This window comes from Narcine bancroftii, chromosome 4 (assembly GCF_036971445.1).
Source record: "Narcine bancroftii isolate sNarBan1 chromosome 4, sNarBan1.hap1, whole genome shotgun sequence".
Taxonomy (NCBI): Eukaryota; Metazoa; Chordata; class Chondrichthyes; order Torpediniformes; family Narcinidae; genus Narcine; species Narcine bancroftii.
The window spans coordinates 309,683,739-309,695,959 of record NC_091472.1 but is presented as its reverse complement, the minus strand read 5'-3'; the positions used below and the strand labels follow the sequence as shown (position 1 = coordinate 309,695,959).

At 43.2% G+C, this 12,221-nt stretch overlaps 1 protein-coding gene across 10 annotated transcripts in view; it reads left to right on the top strand.

Annotated features, from left to right (window-relative positions):
• The window catches only part of pde1a (phosphodiesterase 1A, calmodulin-dependent), a 571,352-nt gene that overhangs the window by 519,485 nt on the left and 39,646 nt on the right, over positions 1-12,221 (top strand). The window lies entirely within an intron of this gene.

Here is a 12,221-nt window from a genome sequence, read left to right as displayed (position 1 = left end):
GCTGGAGGAACTCAGCAGGTCTCCTAGAGTACATAGGAGATGTTACTGATGTTTCAGGCCTGTGAGCAAAACCAGGCATGCGCCTGAATTAAATAAATGGCAAGGGTAAGAGTACAGACATAGGGTAATCTAGGGTGTGGCAGCCAGGGCACTTGCCCTGGGCACCACTTGAAGGCGGCACCACCATCCTCTCCTCCCCACCCAATATCGAACTCCTGAGCCCGACGTGCCCGACATCTAACTCCTAAGCTTGCTCCTAGCCCCATCCTTGCCCCCCATCTAACTCCCAAACCTGACCACCTCCCTACCCCATAACCCTCTATTTTTATTTCATCCATGTGTCTGTCTTACAGTATCAAATTCCCCCAATGTTTCAACCTCCACCACCATCAAGGCAAGGCATTCCAGGCACCCAAAACTTACCCCTGATGTCTCCACTAAACTTCCCTTCCTTCACTTGTTTCATATGTCCTCTGGTGTTTACTGATCCTGCCCTAGGAGACAGGTGGTGGCTGTCCATCCTATCTATGCCTGTCATAATCTTGTAGACTTCTATCAAGACTCCTCTAATCCTTCTATGCTCCAAAGTGAAATGTCCAAGCTCTGCTAATCTTGCTACATAAGACTTATTTCCCAATCCAGGCAACAGCTTGGTAAATTTTCTCTGCACCCTCTCCATAGCTTCCAAGTCCTTCCTATAATTAGGTAACCAGAGCTGAAAACAATACTCAAAGTGTGATCTTAGAGGTTTTTAGAGTTGCCACATGACCTCTCTACTCCTGAACTCATTCCTTCTATTAATGAAGCCCAGCATCCAAAAGGCCTTATTAACTATCCTATCAACATGTGTGACAGCCTTGAGGGATATATGGATTTGAACCCCAAGGGTCCTCTGTTCATCCACACTCTTAAATAACTGTCCATTAACCTTACACTCTGACTTCTGATTTGTCCTTCCAAAATGCATCACCTCATCCTTATCCAGATTGAACTCCATCTGCCACTTTTCTGCCCGACTCTGTATCCTGTATATAACATCTTGTAACCTTCAACAACCTTCGAGTTAGTATATTCTCCCTGTCTAAATAAAATTATGATAAATTATATCTTAAAAGGGTAAAATTGTGAGGTTTAATTGTTAGGTCACATTTCACAAACAAACATCTCATTTGCTATGCAAGAACTATGCAAAGGGTAGACTTCATGTCTATAGTTGGCTTTGCAGAGGCAATGGAAGTGCTTGTGAGAGTTTCACAAGTAGGCGTTAATGGACTAGTATGTTTGAACAGAGTCCAGGCTCAAAGACAGAGAAATCTTTTGCTTCTAAACTGGTGCCAGAGTTTTAAACGTCTGGTTGGAGTTTGTTGTCCTAAGAGGGGCCATGTGGTTTTGCAAACAGAGAGAAAATATCCATTGTTTGTCAGAGATTCTGCAACAGTTTGTGGTGAAGGCTGCAAGTTGGCAGCCCCATTTCAAGACAGGTTTTGAATTCTGAATTCAGCCTATTCCAAATCTCTGTAGTCAATTGCGGAGGTTGTGGCTGGTTAGTGTGTTTCCCCTGAAACAGGGGGGAAAGGAAAAAACTCCTTGTGGTCACCTGGAAGAAGAGGTTCTTTTGGAAAAACCCAAGAGGGGGCAAGTTTCTTCAGTAAGACATTTTATTTGCTGATTGAAGGAGATCCAACAAACAATGAATACCTCTCTGAAACCAACAATGACTGTCCTGAGCAGTAACAACTTAAGTTAAAGCACCAGAGCCTTGTGAATATAATAAATGTTTAATTCTGTGCACAATATGGAAGATTGCCTGATACCAGTGAACTTGGGAAAGTAAAAAGTGAATGACTGGATGGTGAAAAAGTACTTTCCTGAACTCATACACATTACGTACACATGCGCTTAGAATTAGAAAGGGGTTAATAGTAATCAGTTAAGTATTAATCTTATTATTATTATGTATAAAGAAAATAAAACCAACCTTAACCCTAACCCTAACCCTTGGTGAATTTCTGTTGCTTTTGAGTCCTTTGGGCTTGTAACAAAATAAAGGGTGTTTATTCATAATAATGATGTTTAGAGTCCAATAACCTGGACTAGGAAAGGATGTTGATTGTGAGTTGTGCTTCTAACAACCAAGAAAAGAACTGGTCCTTGCAGGAAATCACCGATATTCTTAATTGGTACAGGACTAATGATAAGAAATACTTTTAAAACAAATTAGGTTGGATAACACCACCAGGCATTTGAGCAGAGGGAAAAGAAGATGACACATTTTTTTAAACAGCTTTTTTTTGTGCATGAATCACAAAATGTTAGGTTGCAGGTGCAGCAGGTTATTAAGAAGGCAAATGGAATGTTGGCCTTCATCGCTAGAGGAATTGAATTCAGGAGTAGGGAGGTCATGTTGCAACTGTGTAAGGTACTGGTGAGACCGCACCTGGAGTACTGTGTCCAGTTCTGGACTCCATATTTGAGGAAGGATATACTGGCTTTGGAGACGGTCCAGAGGAGGTTTACTAGGTTGATCCCTGGGATGAAGGGGTTGACTTAGGATGAAAGATTAAATCATCTAGGATTGTATTCGCTCGAGTTCAGAAGAATGAGGGGAGATCTTATAGAAACATATAGGATTATGAAGGGTATGGATAGGATAGATGTAGCAAGGTTTTTTGAGATGGCTGTGGAAACTAAAACGAGAGGACACAGACTCAAGATTCGGGGGAGTAGATTTAAGACGGAGATGAGGAAAAATAGTTTTTCCCAGAGAGTAGTGAATGTTTGGAATTCTCTCACCAGGGAAATGGTTGCGGCTGCCTCATTAAACATATTTAAAATTCGGTTAGATCAATTTTGACGATAGAGGAATTAGGGGATATGGGAAGAAGGCAGGTAGGTGGAGTTAGGTCATAAATTAGATCAGCCATGATCGTATTGAATGGCGGAGCAGGCTCGATGGGCCATTTTTGGCCTACTCCTGTTCCTACTTCCTATGTTCCTATGTTCTGTGTTGTTGATCAGACTGCAAGCAGTAAGGCAGAGGCTTGGACATATAGATGGCAAAGGGGAACCGTGAATACTCATCAATGACCGTGAGGAAATACATGTTACAGTTAGTTCAGGGAAGGGGGCCCTTGAAGTCCAAACTCCGGCATTTGAAAGATAGTGTAGCTTTTACCAGGTGCACCCTATCTGGTTGGTAGAAGTGTGGTTTACACTCTGCGTAGATCCTGCTGTCCCTAGACATGTCTCTGACATCCTCAATTGAGTATGGCAGATTACGAGATTTGAAGAAGTGGAAAAATCTTGTGACTCCAGGGTGGCAGAGGTCTTTGTGCAGGGTTCTGAGACAGTTTATCTGTGCACTGCCACATGTCCCTTGGGACAGGGCATCTGGGAGCTTGTTGAGCTTCCCCGGCCGATAGAGGATATCGTGGTTATAGGTCGAGAGTTCGATCCTCCACCTTGAAGTTTTATCATTCTTTATCTTATCCTAATGTTTGCTGTTAAACATGAATGGCATGGCCCTTTGGTCCATGAGCAGAGTAAAATGTCTCCCAGCCAGATAATGCCTCCAGGGCTACACCGCCTCACCTATTATCTGACCTTCTTCTCAATGGAGGATTGTCAGACTGAGGCCTTGGAGAGAACAAGAGAAGAAGACCATGGGCTAGCCTGCCTGATTAAGGTTGGCAGCCAGGGCTAACATGAACATTGTGGCCTTTGCAATGTCTTCATACGTCAGATGCCTGCCCAGGCCTCTCTTGTGAGGGGGAAGGATTTTGACTTGATAAGAGTTCGAGCTTTGTCCACATAATTTGGGACCCACTGGGCATAGAAGGAAAAGAACCATAGGGCCTTAAAGCTGTGAGGGATGGGAAGCTCTAGGAGGGGGCGTATGTGGTCAGGGCCAGGGGACAATGACTCCATTCTCCATAATACAGCTAAGTATCACCAGACGAGTAGTGCAGAATATACATTTATCCCTGTTGTAGATGAGGTTTAAGTGTTTGGCAGTCGTGAGGAATTTCTGGAGGTTGGCGTCAAGATCTTGTAGGTTGTGGCAGCAGATTGTGATGTTATCCAGGTAAGTGAAGGTGGCATGCTGGTCATTTTGGTCCACCGTTGGAAGACGGGGACACTGTTGGTAACACCATCTGGTCCATCTGTCTCGAAGGTAGTGTACTGGCGGTCCTCCAGGTGGATGAGGAACTGGTGATAGGCGGATTTCAGGTTGATCGTGGAAACACATGATATTGGGCAATTTGATTGACATATCCACAATGCAAGGGAGGAGGTACGCATCTAGCTGCGTATAGCGGTTAATGGTCTGGCTATAATCAATCACCATTCTGTATTTACCCTCACTCTTGACCACCACTGCTTTGAGCTCTCTACGTGCTGGTACTCACCTCAATGACCCCTCATTCAAGAGTCTCCACACTTCCACTTTAATAAATGCCCTGCCCATTCACAGTAATCGCCTGCATTTTTTAGCAACTGGTTTATAATTAGGGGTGAAGTTTGTAAACTGTGGTGGGGAATCGATACAGAGAGTAAAGGGACCATGTGTTGGTTGTGCCAGCAGTGGGGGGGGGGAGCAGGGCACTGGGCTGATGAACTGTAGGTGGCCGACCATGGTGGGGGGGGGGGGGGGAAAGAGGACTGTAATATTGCATCATAACGCTCTTAAAGTGGCACCAAAAGTCCAACCCCAGCAGCACTGGTGCGTAGAGCTGTAGCATGATGAAGAGTTTAAAGTCCCTGTAAGTCGTGCCCCACATGGTCAGTGTCCCGGTAATGTAGCTGCAGATCTCAGCTGAGTGGAATTTGAGGCCAGGGTGACTTTATACCTTACTGGCCTTGCTTTAAAAGGGTGACACTGCGCCTTATTGGGGTGGATAAAACTCTCAGTGCTCCCGTTATCGAAAAGACATCTTTTAATCTGATCATTGATCGAGCTGTCCATCATAGCTGACGTGGGCTGTTTTGATCCAGTACCACAGATGCCAGTGTTGGTTTGTGGTCTTGCCCGTGATGACTCGTAGTCTGGGAGCATACTGGCAGCACTCATGGGGCTACGTAGTTACCCCTGGAAGTTGGCGGCGACCAAGGCGGTTGTCCTTGTGTCACAGCATGGTCGTCTCTGGAAGATGACGGCTGCCAAGATGATGGCCCCCATGCTGCTCACAAGGCGGCGCTGGGACAGGAAAGTGGCTGTGATCAACATACTTTTGCGTAGTGTCCCTTCTTTCTGCACTTGAGCCCGGCGCTTCTTTTGCCAGGCAGCGTTTTTGGGGGTGCGTTTGTTGACCACAGAATTAGCACTGGGTGCTCCTGGGAGACCATGGCTGTGGTGGGCTTGCTCATTGGATGCGGTTGCAGACTGCTGGCCATTTGCCAATTAAGCTTTCATGTTACAGAGGACGATCTCCAGTGATTTCTTGAGGTCATTTACCTCTGGCGCACATAGTCCGACCTGATGCCTGCAGCATAGGCGTCCCAAATCATGTCCTGCATGTTTTAGGCAGCTGACACTGAAAGTTGCACTCATGCAAGTCCCCGCAGGGCCTGGTAGAATACATCGCACGGTCACTATCTGTGCGTAGTCAGCATGTGCCTGGCGTATACTTCATTGATGTTCTCACTGTACTTGTCCTTGAGTATGTCCATTGCCTCCCTATATGTTGAGGTGTCCTTGATCATTGGGAACATTTGATGTCTGACTCGGGAGAAGAGATGGTGCAGCTTTTTTGCCTCCGTGGCCACGATTCTGGAAGAATTTTGCAGAAAGACCTCAAAGACGCGTAGCCAGAGTTCAAAGCGGCCTGAGGCTTCTGGCGATTGTGGGCCGATCTCCAACTTATAAGCTTCAAGAGTTCCATCGTTGGAAAAAAAATTTTGTAAATAAAATTGATGTGCTATCAATAATGCTAAAGACTGGAGTTACAGAACAATAGGGTTTTATTTACGTGAAGGTCATCCTGTGCTGTGACCCAGACTTTCTGAGGAGGGGTTATGGTGTTGGAGCCTTTATACAGGGTCAAGAGGGAGGAGCCACAGGTACAGTCACAGAATGGGGCGGAGCCATATAAATGAGTTGTGCAGTTCATCAGACTAATTCACCTAAATACACCACTGAGTGCAGACAACCAAACAAAAGGTAATAATTAGATGTGGAGAAGAGGCCAGGGGAAGGGAAGGGTGAGAATTGATAGGGGGTGGGGTGTGGTTTGGCTCTGTGAATCCAAAGCTGAGGAAAAAAAGAAAAGAGGGAAAAGGGGAGAGAGAGAGAGAGAGCCAGAGCTATAGGAAAGTGGGGGGGGGGGGGTGTTGTGGGGGCTAATGGAAACCAGTGAAATCAAAGTGGTTAATAGCATCAGGTTGGAGGGTGCCCAGGCAGAAGATGAGGTGTCGTTCCTCCAATTTGCGGGTGGTTTCTATCTGGCAGTGCGTGGCACCATGGACAGATATATCAGCACGGGAATGGGACAGGGAATTGAAATGTCCAGCCACTGGGAGATCCACGCTATTGTGGTGGACAGAGCCGAGGTGCTCAACAAAGTGATCTTCCAGTCGCCACCCAGTTTCTCCGACGTAGAGGAGCCCACAATGGGAGTGCCAGATCCAGTAGATAACTCCTGCAGATACACAAGTGAATTGTTGCTTCACTTGGAAGGACAGTTTGGAGTCCTGAATGGTGGTGAGGGAGGAGGTTTGGGTGCAAGTGGAGAATCTCCCACAGTCATATGGGTAGGTGCCAAGGGGGCGATTGGTGAAAAGGGAGGAGTGGAGGAGGGAGTCCCTGCAGAAGGCGGAGAGGAGAGGAGCAGGGAAGATGTGTCTGGTGGCAGAAATGGCAGAGGATGATGTGTTGGATGCAGACGCTGATGGAGTGTTGGTAAGGACAAGGGGAATCCTGTCCTTTATTTGTATGGGGTCGGAGGGGACCAGGGCAATGGGTAATGGAGGATATGTGGGTGATGGCTGAGTCGATGGTGATAGAGGGAAGCCGCATTGTCTAAAGAAGGAGGACACTTATGATCTGGCATGGAAGAGTTCATCCTGGAAGCAGATGTGATGGAGGCAGAGGAATTGAGAGAAAGGAATGGAATCCTTACAGGGGACAGGGTGTGAAGGAGTTGGTGGATTTGTTAAAGGTGTCTGTCGAGAGTTTGTCTCCCAAGATGGAGACAGAAAGAGTGAGAAACTGAAAGTGTTGGTAGAATTGGACCAAGTGAACTTGAGGTCAGGGTGGAAGTTGGCAGCAAAGTGGATAAAGTCGACGACCTCATCTGGGTGCATGAGGCAGCACCAAAATAGCCGTTGATGTGGTGGAGGAAGAGCTGAGAGGCCTTGCCTGTGTAGGCTTGTAGCATGGATTACTCCACGTAGCCAACAAAAAGGCAAGCAAAGGCCCATGCTTGTTGACTTGGGGAATTTTTCTGAGGGTGAGGACCAGCTCTGTCAGTCAGGGGAGGGTGGTGGTGGAGGGCGACTGGTTGGGTCTGTTGTCGAGAAAAAATAGACAAGGCCTTGCCACCAAATGTTAAGGTGCCAAGAAATAGATTAAAAGATGGGCCTCTAAAGAAATATTCTCAATTTAGTACGAGAGCCATATATTCCCGAGGAGGGAAGGAGGAGGCATGAGAATGGAAATCTTATCAAAAGTAAAGCAGAAAGTGGGTTAAAAAAGTAAGAAGGTTTTCTTTTCGATAAGTGGATTTATGGGTTTTAATTATGATTATCCTGGATAATATTCATTTTTTAAAGATTTTATTAGGGTATAATGCAATTTGTTATAATAGTATTGAACTGATTTATACGTATAATCATTGAATAATAAGGGAATGAATTTAAAATTTGTTATATTGTGTGATTACTTTAATTTTGTTATGTATATGTTATTATTTTGTCTTGGATTATTAATCTTGTATTTGGATTGTCATGTTAAATGCAATGAAAATATTTTAAAAAGGAAGCAAAATAAATACACGATGAAATGAAGGCAGCAAAAGAGATTAAAATATAGAAATTGGTAAAAGGACAAAATGAAAGATAGTATGTCTGAATCCACACAGAATTTGCATCACGTTAGATCAGGGGTGGCCAAACTTTTAATTTTTAATTTAGACATACAGCACGCTAACAGGCCATTTTGGCCCCTGAGTCCGTGCTACCCAATTAACCTACTCCCCTGGTATGGACTCATGGGCCGAAATGGCCTTTTACTGTGCTCTCTGTCTAAATTAAAAATTAAAAGGTTGGCCACCCCTGCTAGATGAACGAAGAGTCAAGTAAAAGTAAGTGAACATTACCATGGAAACATGGCTGCAGGGTGACCAGAACTGGAAATAGAAATATAACAGTCAAAAAGGCCAAAATAAAAGGTGAAATAACACTATTAATAGGAGATGAAGATCAACACGGCTGTGAGAAATGAATTTGGCTCAGCAGATCATGATTTAGAATTAAGAAATAATTTGCAGAAATTATTTATAGGCTGCCAAATAGTACTTGTAATATTGGGTGTGGTATTAATCAGGAAACTAGAGGTGCATGTAACAGGAGCAATTTTGTAATTAGAATGACTTGAAACTTCCTAATATGTAGGCAAATCAGTAGACACTTTCTTGGAAAATATACAGTTTAGTTTTCTGGACAATATTTTTTTTAAAATTAGACATACAGCACAGTAACAGGCTATTTTGGCTCAATTTAGTCCCAATTAACCTACACCTCCAGTGTGTTTAGAACAGTGGGAGGAAACCGGAGCCCCGGAGAAAACCCACGCAGATACAGGGAGAATGTACTGTTATGGGCCCAGAAGCAATAGAAATTCACCAAGACAAATGGTTACTTAAACAAAAGTTACTTTTAATTATCTTTAAATATGAAAACAGGATCAAACTTTAACTTATTACAATTAACTTAACCTAATTTAACCCCCTTCTAATTCTAAGTGCACGTGTATGTAATGTGTATATAAGTTCAGAAAAGTTTTTTGATTCACAATCCAATCTCACTTTTCACTCCTCCAAGTTCACTGGTGGCAGGCAATTCTTATACTGTGAACAGAATTTAACATTTATGTATCTTCACCAGTCTTTGGGGCTTGAAAGGTAAATGGTTACTGCTCAGGAAGGTTCTTGTCGGTTTTCAGAGAGAGATTTGTTGCTCATTAGACACAAACTGATTCCTTCCAATCAGCCACATCAGTGTCTTGCCAAAGAAACTTGCCCCATCAGGGTTTTCCAGATGATGACCTCTTTCTTTCAGATCACCACAGAGTTCCTTTTAGTTTCTCTTATTTCAAGTGAAACATTATGCCGCCAGTCCTCTCCTCTTGTATGGAACACAAGGGCTTTGACCGATCCATCTTCAAATGGGCTTTCACTAAGCTTGCCAGCTAAGAACTCACAACCCATCTTCAAAATGGGGTATTTCCACAAGCTTGTCAGCTTGTCCTGTTCCAGTCCCAGCTGCTGCTGCTGAACTGTAGAACTGAATTCTCTCTCTCTCACTCTCTCTCTCTCTCTCTCTCTCTCTCTCTCTCTCTCTCTCTCTCTCTCTCTCTCTCTCTCGTTCTCAGAGTAAAATGTGTATGACTCTCTCTGCTTGCAAAACCACGTGACCATCCTAGAATAGCAAACTGCATTCAGACAGACTGCAGCATTGGACATAATCTTCCAAGTCCTTTCATCTGTTGCTTTCCAAAGCAATAATCCATTACCCCACAGCATGTCCAATTAACACCTACATGTGAAGTCCATATAGACATTTTACAAAGTTTTTGTGAAGCACTTGGAGCCTGGACTGTCTGGCTTGAGCTCCAGCATTTTAAATGAGATCTGTGTTGTGAAGTGTTTATATCTTTTTGTGACCTAACTAAAAATAAACCCACATTTTATCTCCTTTAAAATATATCTATCCATAATATAAAATATAACGTAATCCGTCACAGTACAAACTCCTTACAGACAGACTCAAACCCTTGTCCCAATCATTAGCTCTGTAAAGGCATTGCGCTAAACTCTATGCCACTGGACCACCCCTTATTGTACAGCCAACTAAATAAAAATTATTTTAGACCTTGCTTTGTGCACCGAGATTTCATTAATAATGTAAATGAACTTCAGGGAAAAGTGATCATAATATGACAGAGTTTGAAGGTGATGGAGTTTGATCTGAAATTATAATATTAAATCTAAACAAGAAATGAATGATAAATGTACAAAGGACAATGGCTATGGTTGATAGGAAAACTATATTCAAAGATACAGTTCAAAGATGGTGGTTAAATGATATCTAGTATTTAAACAAATAATATGTGAGTTGCTAAAAAAATATATTCCTTTAAGGCACAAATACCTAACAGGTCCCCCTGTGGCTGAGGAGAAAATAAAAATAGTATTAAAACTAAATAAGGGGCAAATGATGGGCCAGGAATTGTAAGGATCTGAAAACTGGAGTATTTGAGAACTCAGGAAAGGGAGATCAGGGAATGGATGAAGAAAGGGAAGGGAGAATTTGAAAGTAAATTACCGAAAAAAATAAGAATAAACTGAATGAACTTCTGTTGACATTTGAAAGTGAAAAGTCCAGCAAGGTAAAAAAAAAGAGGGAAAGGTGATAGTTGTCAGTACAATTTATGGCAGAGAATACAAAAATGGCAGAACAATTAAACATTTCAGTCTCTTTGTGTAAAGAAACAAAAAAACCTGTCAGAACCAGGGATGAAGCAGGATTGTGAAATCGAAAGCTATTCCTATTAGTAAAAGAATAGTAGTGGAGAAATTGGTGAGTGTGAAAGCTGATATCTCCCAGACATCTGATGATCTATATCCTGGAGTTTTGGAAGAGTTGGTCGTGATTCGCACGTATTACAGGGTAGCAAGTGCGGCCCCATTGTTTAAAAAAAAGGAACAAGAGGGAAAGCAGAGAACCATGAGTTCGTCCTAATGCTGGTGGTTGATAAATGGTGAAGGAATTAATAGATGAATGTGGAAAAGAATAATAGGATTGAGCAGATAAATTATGTTTGACTCATCTCTGAGATTCTTTGAGAATGTGATCTTGCTATTGGTGTGTGTGATGTGTTTAGGTTTTCTGAAGAATTTGAATAAGGTCTATGCAAGAGGTTGGCCAAAAGGATTAGAGCACACATGGGAGTGGAGTTCATGCATGAACATGCCCTGCAAATCATTTAGTAGGCAAGAGAAAAAAACTGGGAATAAATGGGGTAGGCTGTAACAGACATGGTGTACTACCAATCAACCGCAATCGGGCAGAGAGTCATGATTAATAGGCTTTAATCACCTTAAAGTGTCAGCACAGTTTGCATGTTGCTGGCCTGTTTCCAAGGTAGGTACTGAGGGAGGGGTTTGGGCATACCAGCCTTTATGGAGATATCTCAGAGGGCAGAGTCACAGGTTCAGTGGGCGGGCCTGCCCATATTGCACATATAGCACGACATGCAGTATCATAGGGAGCAGTGGAGGGGCTCTAGCATTCAAAGTCTACCTCGACACTTTGTCTGAAGGAACCAAATGGCACATTGCTGATGTTACAAAGCTGGGCAGAGTTGTGAGTAGTGAATTAGGTGTAAGTAGGTATCAGGATAATGTAGGTAAGCTGAGTGGGTGGAAGCAAGAGAAATTAAATATCATACACAAAAACCTTTGGTGCACCAGACAGAGAAACAGTGTATTTTTTTTTAAAATAGTGACAGGTTAGACAATCCTGATACTGAAAAGGACGTACTTGTATACAAGTGACGAGAAATGAATGTGCAAGAGAAGCAAGTAGTAAAGATGTCTTGCAACAGTTTTATAGGGCCTTCATCCAGTGCACTGTGTACTGTTTTGATCTTAGCTCGGATATGATGTTCTTGTCACAGAGGTAGCAGAGGAAATATCTACTAGACTTGTTCTGGGAATATTAAGTTTGCCATATGAGGCGAGATTGAGTGGACTAGGGTTTTATCTCTAGAGTTCAAAAGGATGGGAAGAGATCTCATTGATGCTGACATTTTTGCAGTTGAACAAGCTGACTGGATGCAGGGAAGAGTAGGAAATCAAGGACCAGGGACTCAAGCTCAGGATAAGTCAGAGGCCGTTAAGACTAAATTGAGGAAACATTTCTTCGTTCACATGGATGGTGGTGGACTGGTGGAATTTTCTTCTGTAAACAAGGCACGGAGGCTCAATCATCATGTTTAATAG